This window comes from Trachurus japonicus, unplaced genomic scaffold (assembly GCF_045865225.1).
Source record: "Trachurus japonicus isolate A0001 unplaced genomic scaffold, Traja_1.0 AP029965.1".
In the NCBI taxonomy this organism is placed as follows: Eukaryota; Metazoa; Chordata; class Actinopteri; order Carangiformes; family Carangidae; genus Trachurus; species Trachurus japonicus.
Window position 1 is genome coordinate 71,739 of NW_028220098.1, and position 12,575 is coordinate 84,313.

Genomic DNA, 12,575 nt, shown 5'->3' on the forward strand with positions numbered 1-12,575 from the left:
TATTAAAAAAGGTATTAAATTCAACTGAAGAATTTCTGTATAAACCCTGTATCAACTACCTACAACATTTCTCCCAAAATTGAAATAAAAATATTGTCATTTAGAGCATTTATTGGCTGAAAATGACAACTAGTCAAAATAACCAAAAATATCAAGTCTTTACGGGCCTTGAATAATAATAATGCAAAGAAAACATATTCATATTTATTCTTAAACAACACAGCAGAATGTTTTAACTCAGGAAGAGTTTATAAATCAGTTTTTGTGGGATAATGTGAACGTTTAATCCCAGCAGTGGTTTTTATAATCTTCCTACTGTATAAAATCAGATGTGGTTCAGGTGATGACCTCAGCTGTGTCTCATTAAGTAGAATGAGTTGTGTTTGTGTTGGTATTAAAAAGAAAAGAAAAGAATGACTATCATACCTGTAGAGATGCTTTTAAGAAACATTTGTTAAAGTGGTTGTTAAGAGACATTCTTTTATTTGTGTACTCGGTGTATGTGTAACGGCCAGAAGCTCATGTTGTCATCACGTTCTGTCTAAGCCACGCCCAGCGTGCATGTGTATTCTGTTCTTGTGAAGAAGTGAATTTCGCCATGACACAACTGTGTGCTAGTCTCTAATAAATATGCTCACAGAAGCTAAAGAATATCTCTGCCTCCGTCAACTATTTATGCTGAACTCGGAGAGCTGCAAAGAACAGTTGCAAAGCTCAACAGTGGTCTCTTTTTTTTCCAGAGCTGTATTAGTAACTAGAAAATTTCCTCTCGGGAAATTTTGAATGGGCCGCGGGGCTACTGCCGGTTTTGCCATCTCTGTCAACATGGGAATCAAACCCACGATCTTAAGGTCAAGACAGAGCTGATCAGACAGACACATGATCATCTTTCTATAAGCACTGATATGGAGGAGCTGTAATCACATTAGGTTACCTGTGTGTGTGTGTGTGTGTGTGTGTGTGTGTGTGTGTGTGTGTGTGTGTGTGTGTGTGTGTGTGTGTGTGCACTGTTGTTCCTATCTAAGAGGGGACATCGGCGTCGTTACACATTCACCAACAGGGGACCAAGCAGCCAACAGGGGACTTTTTTTAGGTCCCCTGTTGGACATGCTTTAAATCAACTTAAAATCATGTGAAAAACCTTCTGGTTAATTTTTTCAACTTTAGCCAAGAGGGGACCTGAGTGTGTGTGTGTGTAAAATACCATATTCAGCAGTGCCCCGGCAGGCTGGAGCAGGGGTTTTAACGACTCATTCACACACGTCGTTTCTTACACTCCTCCAGAGTGTGAACGACTTGCAGCCCCGGCAGCCTTTCAGACTGTAGAGAGGCTATCAAACAGGCTCCTTAGTGAACAAACCAGTACCTTGAAACATAATTTGTTATTCTTCGTAACAAAATATGAAGGTCCCAGTTTCATGGATGTCTTAAGTTTAAACTCAACACTGTATTAGGTATAATAGAAATTTTAAAATATTGAAAAAATTGATCACCCATGACAAAATTTGAGATAAAATGGTCATTTAGATAATTTCTGTTGAATTCTGATTAAACATTAAAAATAATTGACCTTGCTATTGTTGCTTGTCCAGTTTTTTTAAGCACAGGGTTTCAATTTTACAATATACATGCGTTCTCAATCTGTATAGGAATTATTAGTTGACTTACATTGCAGAAAAAGGTCCACACTTGGTTTATATGGAATGACAGGGGTCCACTGTTGGTTGGTGCATAATGACACACGATCCCACTTAGTTAGCATGGAGTGACATACACACTCCATCATGTATGAATAAGAAAGAAATAAGCAAAAGTGATAGTTTTTAAGAGAAAACTTTCATCAAAACTTAAAACAAACATTTCTAATAAAGTAGCACCAATAATGTTGTAATAATTTTTTTAATTTAGGGTGTACTACTGCAACACATATTTCTACAGTCTATTCATTTTTTAATAGAGGGTTTTAGGATTTAGGGTAATCTTACTGTTGTACTTGCATCATAAATCTGTATTCATAAGGATGTATTTTATTTACTGTTTTATATTACAGAAAACTCAATGGCAACCTACGATGATATATTATGTACAAGTAAACCATCAAAGAGTAACTGATATTAAAGTATTGGCACGGCAATTTGTTATCTTTGGGGAAAATACAGAGGGTTTGGGAGATCATCAGTTTGTCAGAGATACAAGGGATAATTCATTGAGAGGATTAATCTCACAAAGTCCCTATGTTAAACTATTGCCAGACACATTTCTGAAGTCTATTAATTTTTCACTGTACTGGTGTTTTATACTACTTAACTGCATTGTTGTCACGGGAAAATACTTAAACTACTCACAGTTTGACATGGCCTGATGGCTCAGAGCCACAAAAAGTTACTTTTTGGTCACGTACATCTCATATAAATGAAGCCCTGTTGGGGCCACCTATGGTCAGACTTTTACTTTTTAAATGCATGTGATTGCAATTAATTTTAATGTATTTGCGTCATAAATCTGTATAGGAATTATTCGTTGATTTACGTTGTAGAAAAAGGTCCACACTTGGTTTATATGGAATGACAGGGGTCCACTGTTGGTTGGTGCATAATGATACAAGTTCCCACTTAGTTAGCATGGAGTGAAATACACACTCCATCATGTATGAATAAGAAAGAAATAAGCAAAAGTGATCATCCGTAAGAGAAATTTTTAATCAAAACTTAACACAAACATTTCTAATAAAGTAGCACCAATAATGTTGTAATTATTTTTAAATGTAGGGTGTAGCCTACTACTGCAACACACATATCTACAGTCTATTAATTTTTCCCCTACAAGAGTTTTATACTCCTTGACTGCATTTTTGTTATAGGAAAAATATTTGAATTAAAACTCAGGGTTTTAAGTCATTTTAATGTACTTGCATCATGAATCTGTATTTATAAGGATGTATTTTATTTACTGTTTTACATTACAGAAAAAGGTCCACACTTGGTTTATATGGAATGACAGGGGTCCACTGTTGGTTGGTGCAGAGTGACACACACACTCCAGCATGGGTGAATAAGCAGAAATGAGAGAAATTGCTAAGTTTTAAGATACATTTTAAATCTAAATTTAATACAAACATTTGTAACTATTAATACACATAACACACACACACACACAAACACATGCAAACACACATATTTCAACTTAAGTAGCACTGGTAAAGTTGTAATTGTAGTTTTGTTTTTAAACATGGGGTTAGGGTTAGTTACTGTGAAAACTCAATGGCAACCTATCATGATACTTAAGGGAATATTTCAGTTATTGACATTTATGGATCAACAATAAAACATGTATGGGAAAATAAAAGAGGAGCTGGAGGGTCATCAGTTTGTCTGAGATACAAGGGATAATTCTTCTAGAGGATGGATTAACCTCAAAAGCTCAAAACTTTCATCAAAACTTAATACAAACATTTATAATGAAGTAGCAACGGTAATGTTGTGTTTTTTTATGTGGGGGGTACTGTGAAAACTCAATGGCAACCTACGATGATATATTATGTACAAGTAAACCATCAAAGAGGTAGCCTACTGATATACGACAATTTGATATGGGAAAATACAGAGGGAATGGGGGATCATCAGTTTGTCAGAGATACAAGGGATAATTCATTGAGAGGATCCCTATGTTAAACTATTGCCACACACATTCACACAGTCAAAATGTTTTTAAACTGTCACGACCTCGAGAAAGCCATCCATGTGTTGCAGTAATCAGTTCTAGATTGGACTATTGCAATGCACTTTATGTTGGCGTCTCCCAGTCTTCACTCAGTCGCCTCCAACTTGTCCCAAACGCTGCTGCCCGTCTTTTAACTAACACTAATAGACGTGAGCACATTACTCCTGTTCTTAACATATAACTTTTTAAAGCACTTAACGGCCTGGCCCCACTGTATTTATCTGAGCTACTTTATTAGAAATGTTTGTGTTAAGTTTTGATGAAAAATTTCTCTTAAGGATGATCACTTTTGCTTATTTCTTTCTTATTCATACATGATGGAGTGTGCATTTCACTCCACTTACTTACATTCAAATCAGACTGACTGAAACATGGGTAAATGCAATATAGAGTCACAGAGCATTTTTATGAGCTACCATTCTCTGCCAGAAATGTTGTCTGGGAACAACAGCTTACTTGACATGGCACAAGAAATTAGGATTCATCAGATTGTCAGAGATACAAGGGATAAGGCATTGTGTGGATGGAATAACCCCAAATAGCTCAATGTTGAACTGCTGCAACACAAATAAAAAAAGTTGACAGTGGTGTGGACCCTGTCTGAGGAATATAGTTCTTGCTGTGTCCTAATTGTCCTTTACAAGGCTTTGTAAGGCTTTGCATGTATTTTTATATTTATGCGTTCCTTTGTTTCCCTTGATTTTCTAAATACCTTTTAATGAGTAGTTTAAAGGGATAGTTCACCCTAGAATGATATTTCGCTCATTATCTACTCACCCTCATGTTGACTAAGGGCTGGAAGAAGTTTCAGATTCCTCCGTGGCTTCTCTGAGTTACAGGGGGTCTCGGCATAGCAGTGCATGTCCATATAACGGTTGCAAAGGGACACCGGAGCTCTTCGTAAAAAAACACACAAAAAAACATCCAAATACCTCCATGATGCTCGTATGTAATGTCCGTCTTGTGCTGAAGCCCCAAATTGCGTAATTGTCCCGAAAAAAATTAAATAAGTCTATATTTTAAGCTTGTTTGTAGCGGAAGCTTCTCGAAGCTCCTCTTCCTGGTCCGTCCAAATCTCGCGTGATTTGCGCCGGCGTCAGTATGCGTCAGTGCGGTTACTGCGAATCACGAAATATCATTCTAGGGTGAACTATCCCTTTAACAGGGGGCTTTTTGGGGTTATTCCGTCCACACACTGACATATTCCCTGTATCCATGACAATCTGATGAATCCTAATTTCTTATTCCATGTTAATTGTTCTCAGACAGCATTACTACTAGCAGACAATGGTGGCTCATATAAAGGCCCTGTCACAGAATATTATAACAGGTAATTACACACCGTCACAAAACTCATTAAAGAACTGACAATTCTTTAGACAAAATGGAATATTGCTGGTAGGCCTACACCCACTCTTTACAGTTGCCACAGAAGTTGAGTCACCAAAGGCCATAGGTGCGTAGGTAGCACATGGCCAACCTAAGACCTGGGAATACCTGTGTCTCAGTCAGTCTGATTTGGATAAAGATATTGGCTGAAAGAAGGTAGAAACTCTGAAGCCCAACCTGAAAAAGCTTGACGACCATCGTCAGCGACGACAAACCATCCCCCACACTGCCCACACTCAAGGACTGACACAGGTCATCTGGCTCTCACTCCGCTCTCACTCCATTCACTCACTTCTCAGATCCCAGTTCAACAACTCTACCTTAAAGATAGGATCTGTGAAATACATGAGTGCTGGCAACTTAACTACTTCAATGTAGAGGAATGTTTTGTGCCCACATCATAGACTGAAACCCCATTAAAAATGTTCAACTCGACTTAGAAAACTGTGTGTAAATGTAATGAAGTCACATTGCTTACTACAACATGCACAAGGTTATACCTAGATAATAAGGAATATACACACTTGTGTTTAGCTGGGTACTGAAACGAAAGAAAATCATTAGGAAACAACCAAAATAGATAAGAAATGAATTACTTAAAAATATACATTAATTAGATAACCATCTTCTGAACACAATTAATTGAATTTGTTTATAATCCACTTCAGATGCTATGAATAAGGTAATATGGGATTGTTGAATGTACAATCCACACATCCTGAAAGCAATCAGACCCATTTCTGCTGAGCACCAGTGTGAACTGAATACAGCTTTTATTGTGTACTTCCCACTTAATGTAAACTCTCTGATCCTGTGCCAATCCTGTACCTTTTGACAACTTTAAATTAGGTTTCAATTTATACACCAATTTCATCTATAGATGTGTATGACGATGTGATACAGTGTGTAATATCCAGAAAAAAACACAAATTTAGCTTTAGTTTTCATTTTTGTTGTGGACCAAAAATATTCAGACAGGTATACATGAACTCCAACAGAGCTAACAGTTTGGTAAGTAAAAATGTGTGTTGCAGTAGTTCAACAGTGGGTATTTTGGAGTTATTCCATCCACTATAGCTGATTTATCCCCTGTATCTCTGGCAATCTGATTAATCCTAATTTCAGACAACATTTCTACTGGCACACAATGGTAGATCATATAAAGGCTGACAAAATATTATACTGATCACAAGGCATCACACACCTTTACAAAACTCATCAAAGACTTGACAGGGTGGATTATTGCTGGGACACCCACTCTTTACAGTTGTCACAGAAGTCCATAGATGTGTAGCACATGGCCAACATAGGACTGGGGAATTCCATTGCCTGTTATGGCGCATTTCCACTAGCACGGCTCGGCTCGGTACGGCTCGGCTCGGCGCGCTATTTGCGTGTTTCCACTAGCACGTAGTACCTGCAACCAGGTACACTTTTGGTATCACCTCAGCCCTGGTTCCAAGCGAGCCGAAGCGTTACTAAAACGTGACGTCAGCCGACTGCCTTCCACTGATTGGCCGATGAGTGTCGTCACTGGAAGCGACGACCGACAACAGAAATGTTCCTGCTGAAGCCTGTTATTACCAGAGAATTTCTAATATTTAGACTGGCTCTGTTATTACGTGACTTTATTAAGTTTTAATATTTTTTCATGCGAGAAAGTAACTGTTTAGATCCCCATGTGCGGTTAGTTTATCCAAACGACGGCTGTTTAGAAGTTTGCCCCGATGTTTTTCGGAGAAGTGAAGCTCCAGGTCCGAGCAGCGACCGCGACACCACAGAGGCAGCAGCCCGGCTCCTGACGTGCTCTGCCGGCCAGCCTACCACCGTCACCCCGGGGAGAACAGACCGCTAATTAACTTCCCCGATGGCTTTTTAGAGGTTTACCACCGGCTGGTTAAACTCTTAAATGTTGGTCTCATTGATGAAATCTAACAATTGTGGCTGTAGCAGCAGTTTGTTTGTGGTTAGACAGAAGAGCAGCACTGCCTTGGGGTCTGTACGCACAGAAAACACCACATTTACATCAATAAATAAATGTTTTACAATGAACCAGGCTGATCTCAGAGCTGGCAAGACTCTCCGGTAAGGCATATTGAACGGTTAAATGCCGTTAAGGGGACGAGAGCAGTCAAAACGGCGGTTTAAAGCTAGCTACAGCGAGGGTAGGTTCACTTCCTGTTTCCAAAGTAAAAGCACCAATTCTATCGTAATGGCTTTCCTTATGATAAAAGGCAACGGGTATTTTATTTTGTGAAAATAACCGGAAGTGCGTTGCTCACTACGGCTAGCTTTAGTAACGCCGACTTCGTCGAAACAAAATTGTAAACAGCTAGTATTTAGTCAGATTTTCAACACGTTGGGGATCTAAACGACTACTTTCTCGCCTGAAAATGTTTCAAATGTTGCTAAAGTTATATATTTACAGAGTTTAGAGCGTTGCTCTGCGCCGTGTAAATGACGTCACGGCGGCACTAGTGATACTCAGTTGTAATGGAAACACAACCAAACCGAGCCGAGCCGTGCCGTGCCGAGCCGTATCGAGCCGAGCCGTGCTAGTGGAAATGCGCCATTAGTCTGATTTGGATATAAGATCTTGGCTGAAGGATGTTAGTCTTTTCCAGGTTGCCTTTCAGAGTTGCTAACGACCATCGTCAGCTACAAGAAACCATCCCCCACACTGCCGACAGTCAAGGACTGACACAAGTCATCTGGCACAGATTTAAAGCCCTCACTCACTTCACTCACTTCTCAGAAGCCAGTTCCACATTTAGAGTGGAGAGTGGAGGTAGAGTTAAGCCTACCACACACATAAAGATAATCGGGCTGATTTTGCCCCGATTTTCCCCCTTCCGACCAAAGACAAAAATCAGCCGATTATCCTAAGGTCTTAAGATTATTTTATGAGATTCTCTTGTAGTGTGTGGTGTGTTAAGAGTCAAAATTCTCACAACAATCGCCTCGGAAAACGTTTGACGCCGATAATCGTAAATATTAAACATGTTCAATATTTACAAATCAAAAGTCATCTTGTGTGTGGAAAGCTGGTGTTGTGCTGAGAAGTGCCTGCTTGCCAAGCTCTGCATGCTGCTCGCGGCAAGCCACTTCTCGACACAACACCGGCAATCCCACAGAGAGCCACGGTGCAGCCCTGGCATTACATGAGGTTCACACAGACATTCACGCATAGCCTACACGGGAGATTTCCTGATAGCCGATAGCAAAGACGGTAGCGATCATAGCCGGCAACAGCCAGCAATAGAGCAGCCATGTTTAAGCGATCATGTGACCGCCGCTCACAGCCGCTTGACTGCTCGGCGTCCGAAGCCACAGACACACAGACACACACAGACGGGATCGTTGTAAAGGCTGAAGTGTCTGTCAGTGCCCGATCCGTACCCGGAACACGATCCGTTCCAGGACGCTTCTGCGCATGCGCACGCACATGCGCACTCCCCCCATCTTTTAGTTTACGGCAGACACCGCAGATATGGATGAAAACAGAGACGTTCTATGAGGAAAAACACAAGCACGTCGCAACGAATTCCCCTCTGTTCTATTTCTGATTAAATTAAATGTAATGTAGACCGATCAGTTAATTGTAAAACATTTATTTATTGATGTAAATGTGGTGATTTCTGCACATACAGACAGCAGCAAGTCAGCACTGCTCCTCTGACCAGCTCCTCCTGAAGCTTCACTTTTCATTTACACAAACTAATCAATGAGACCATAAATTAATCTGCTCGCTTTCTCCACCGGCATGACGACGTCTGTGTGACTGGTCAATCACCTCAGCCGGCCGGCTGCTGCCTCTGAGATGAGCCGAGCAGCGAGCTAACGTGAGTTAGCGAGCTACTCCCAGCTATGCTCCCAGCTCTGCTCCCAGCTAGCTCTGCACTTCTCCCAAAACCGGAGCAAACTTCCAAACAGACGTCAGTTGGATAAACTGACCACAGATTAGGACTCTAAACTGTGACTTTCTCGCATGAAAAAATATTTAAAATTAATAAAGTGACGTTTTAACAACGCTACGGCGGACTTTTAGCTGCTCTACTGCTAGGCTATCAGTTAGCATAGCTTTGAAGCTAATGCCGTAAAACGGCGCATGCGCAGAAGCGCTGGAACGGATCGTGTTCCGGGTACGGATCGGGCACTGACAGTGTCCCGCTTTCATTAAAAAAAAATTACGTTGCTCTCATTGTCCATTCCGGAAATAGACCCGAAAGAGTAGCTACAACAATACTGATCTCTTTCTGAGTTTTCTGACCGGAGGGTCAAGATTCTGAAAAATCTTAATGTGTGTGGTGAGCTGTGTTTGGAATATCACAGCACACCACACACAATACGATCAAAACTGTTCAATCACAGATTTTTTATCTTCATGTGTGGGGTCTTTCACAGATAAAAAAAATTGGTTGAAATTTAGAGAATCTCTATGTGTGTACCAGGCTTTAGGATCTGTGAAATACATGAGTGTTGATGACTTCACTACTTCAATGTAGAGGAATGCTTTTGTGTCCACATCATAGACTGAAGTCTATGGGTGGGAACTGAGAACCGGTTCCTCTTCAGAACTGGTTCCCACGTGATCATTTCCTTGGGATTGTGTGTGTGCATGCTTAATGATTCCGCTAATCGATTTAGCTTTTTTTCCTTTGCAAATGTGCATGTTTCTAACCCAAACAACACATGCTGTGTTCAGGTCAGAACGAAGGCAAACACGGCGTCGAGACAGAAGCGCTCTAAAGTGTCGGGGTAGATGTGATGTGACAAAAAATATTCAGATTTATAAAACACTGCATACACACACTTGCAAGTAAAGTGCCTACAAGGCACATACATACTGTAGATAGTAAGGAATATACACACTTGTGTTTAGCTGGGTACTAAAACATCAAAAAATCATTAGGAAGCAACCCAAATGTGTAACAAATTAATCACTGAATCAGATTGCCAGTCTACTATTTGTTTTCAAATTAAATTTGATTAGAATTAGATTTATTGTGTACCTCCCACTTAACTCATTGAGTGCCATTGACATACATATATGTCAAACGCAGTTTTCTGCGGCTGGTAAATGGGGACGCTGTCGCCCACACTGTGAGTAATTTTGGGGCTTCTGGGATGTGTAGAACGAATGAGACTGTAGATCAGAGCAAGAAGTGAAGAAGAAGGAGAAGACGAGTGCGATCGCTACGGAGATAAAAAAGTTGGAAAAAGTTTCTATTTCTAGAGAAAAACGACGGGCAGAGCCTGGAACAAGTGTAACGTGGAGCTGTGATGAAAGATTTCTCTTACGGATGATCACTTTTGCTTATTTCTTTCTTATTCATACATGATGGAGTGTGTATTTCACTCCATGCTAACTAAGTGGGCACTTGTATCATTATGCACCAACCAACAGTGGACCCCTGTCATTCCATATAAAACAAGTGTGGACCTTTTTTTTCTGCAATGCAAAACAATAAGTAAAATGCATCCCTATTAATATATATTTAGAATGCAAGTACATTAAAATTGATTGAAACCATGTGCTGTTAAAAAGTAGAAGAGTGACAATAGGTGGCCACCACAGAGCTTCATCTATATGGGACATTAGGTGACTACAGAATAACACTTTGTGGCTCTGGGCCATCAGACCATGTTGAATCCTGAGTTTAGTTGTTTAAAGTAGTTTTCCCATGACAACAATGCAGTCAAGGAGTATGAAACTTCAGTAAGTCAAAAACTTGACAGACTGTAGAAAGGTGTGTTGCAGTGGTATATCATATTACTTAGTGAGGTTAATCCATCCTCTATAAGAATTATCCCTTGTATCTCAGACAAACTGATGACCCCCCAGCGCCTCCTTTATTTTCCCATACATGTTTTATTGTTGAGCCATAAATGTCAATAACTGAAATATTCCCTTAAGTATCTTGATAGGTTGCCATTGAGTTTTCACAGTACATTCCATGTTTTAAAAAAACTACAATGACAACTTCACCAGTGCTACTTTAGTTTAAATATGTGTGTTTGCATGTGTTTGTGCGTGTGTGTTGTGTGTATTAATAGTTACAAATGTTTGTATTAAATTTAGATTAAAAATGTATCTTAAAACTTAGCAATTTATCTAATTTCTGCTTATCCACCCATGCTGGAGTGTGTGTGTCACTCCGCACCAACCAACAGTGGACCTCTGTCATTCCATATAAACCAAGTGTGGACCTTTTTCTGTAATGTAAAACAGTAAATAAAATACATCCTCATAAATACAGATTCATGATGCAAGTACATTAAAATGACCTAAAACCCTTAGTTTTAATTCAAATATTTTTTCCTATAACAAAAATGCAGTCAAGGAGTATAAAACTCTTGTAGGGGAAAAATTAATAGACTGTAGAAATGTGTGTTGCAGTAGTACAACCTATTTAAAAATAATGAAAACATTATTGGTGCTACTTTATTAGAAATGTTTGTGTTAAGTTTTGATGAAAAAAAAATATCTTAAGAATGATCACTTTTGCTTATTTCTTTCATATTCATACATGATGGAGTGTGTATGTCACTCCATGCTAACTAAGTGGGAACCTGTGTCATTATGCACCAACCAACAGTGGACCCCTGTCATTCCATATAAACCAAGTGTGGACCTTTTTTTTCTGCAATGCAAAACAATAAGTAAAATGCATCCCTATTAATATATATTTAGAATGCAAGTACATTAAAATTGATTGAAACCATGTGCTGTTAAAAAGTAGAAGAGTGACAATAGGTGGCCACCACAGAGCTTCATCTATATGGGACATTAGGTGACTACAGAATAACACTTTGTGGCTCTGGGCCATCAGACCATGTTGAATCCTGAGTTTAGTTGTTTAAAGTAGTTTTCCCATGACAACAATGCAGTCAAGGAGTATGAAACTTCAGTAAGTCAAAAACTTGACAGACTGTAGAAAGGTGTGTTGCAGTGGTATATCATATTACTTAGTGAGGTTAATCCATCCTCTATAAGAATTATCCCTTGTATCTCAGACAAACTGATGACCCCCCAGCGCCTCCTTTATTTTCCCATACATGTTTTATTGTTGAGCCATAAATGTCAATAACTGAAATATTCCCTTAAGTATCTTGATAGGTTGCCACTGAGTTTTCACAGTACATTCCATGTTTTAAAAAAACTACAATGACAACTTCACCAGTGCTACTTTAGTTTAAATATGTGTGTTTGCATGTGTTTGTGTGTGTGTGTTGTGTGTATTAATAGTTACAAATGTTTGTATTAAATTTAGATTAAAAATGTATCTTAAAACTTAGCAATTTATCTCATTTCTGCTTATCCACCCATGCTGGAGTGTGTGTGTCACTCCGCACCAACCAACAGTGGACCCCTGTCATTCCATATAAACCAAGTGTGGACCTTTTTTTTCTGCAATGCAAAACAATAAGTAAAATGCATCCCTATTAATATATATTTAGAATGC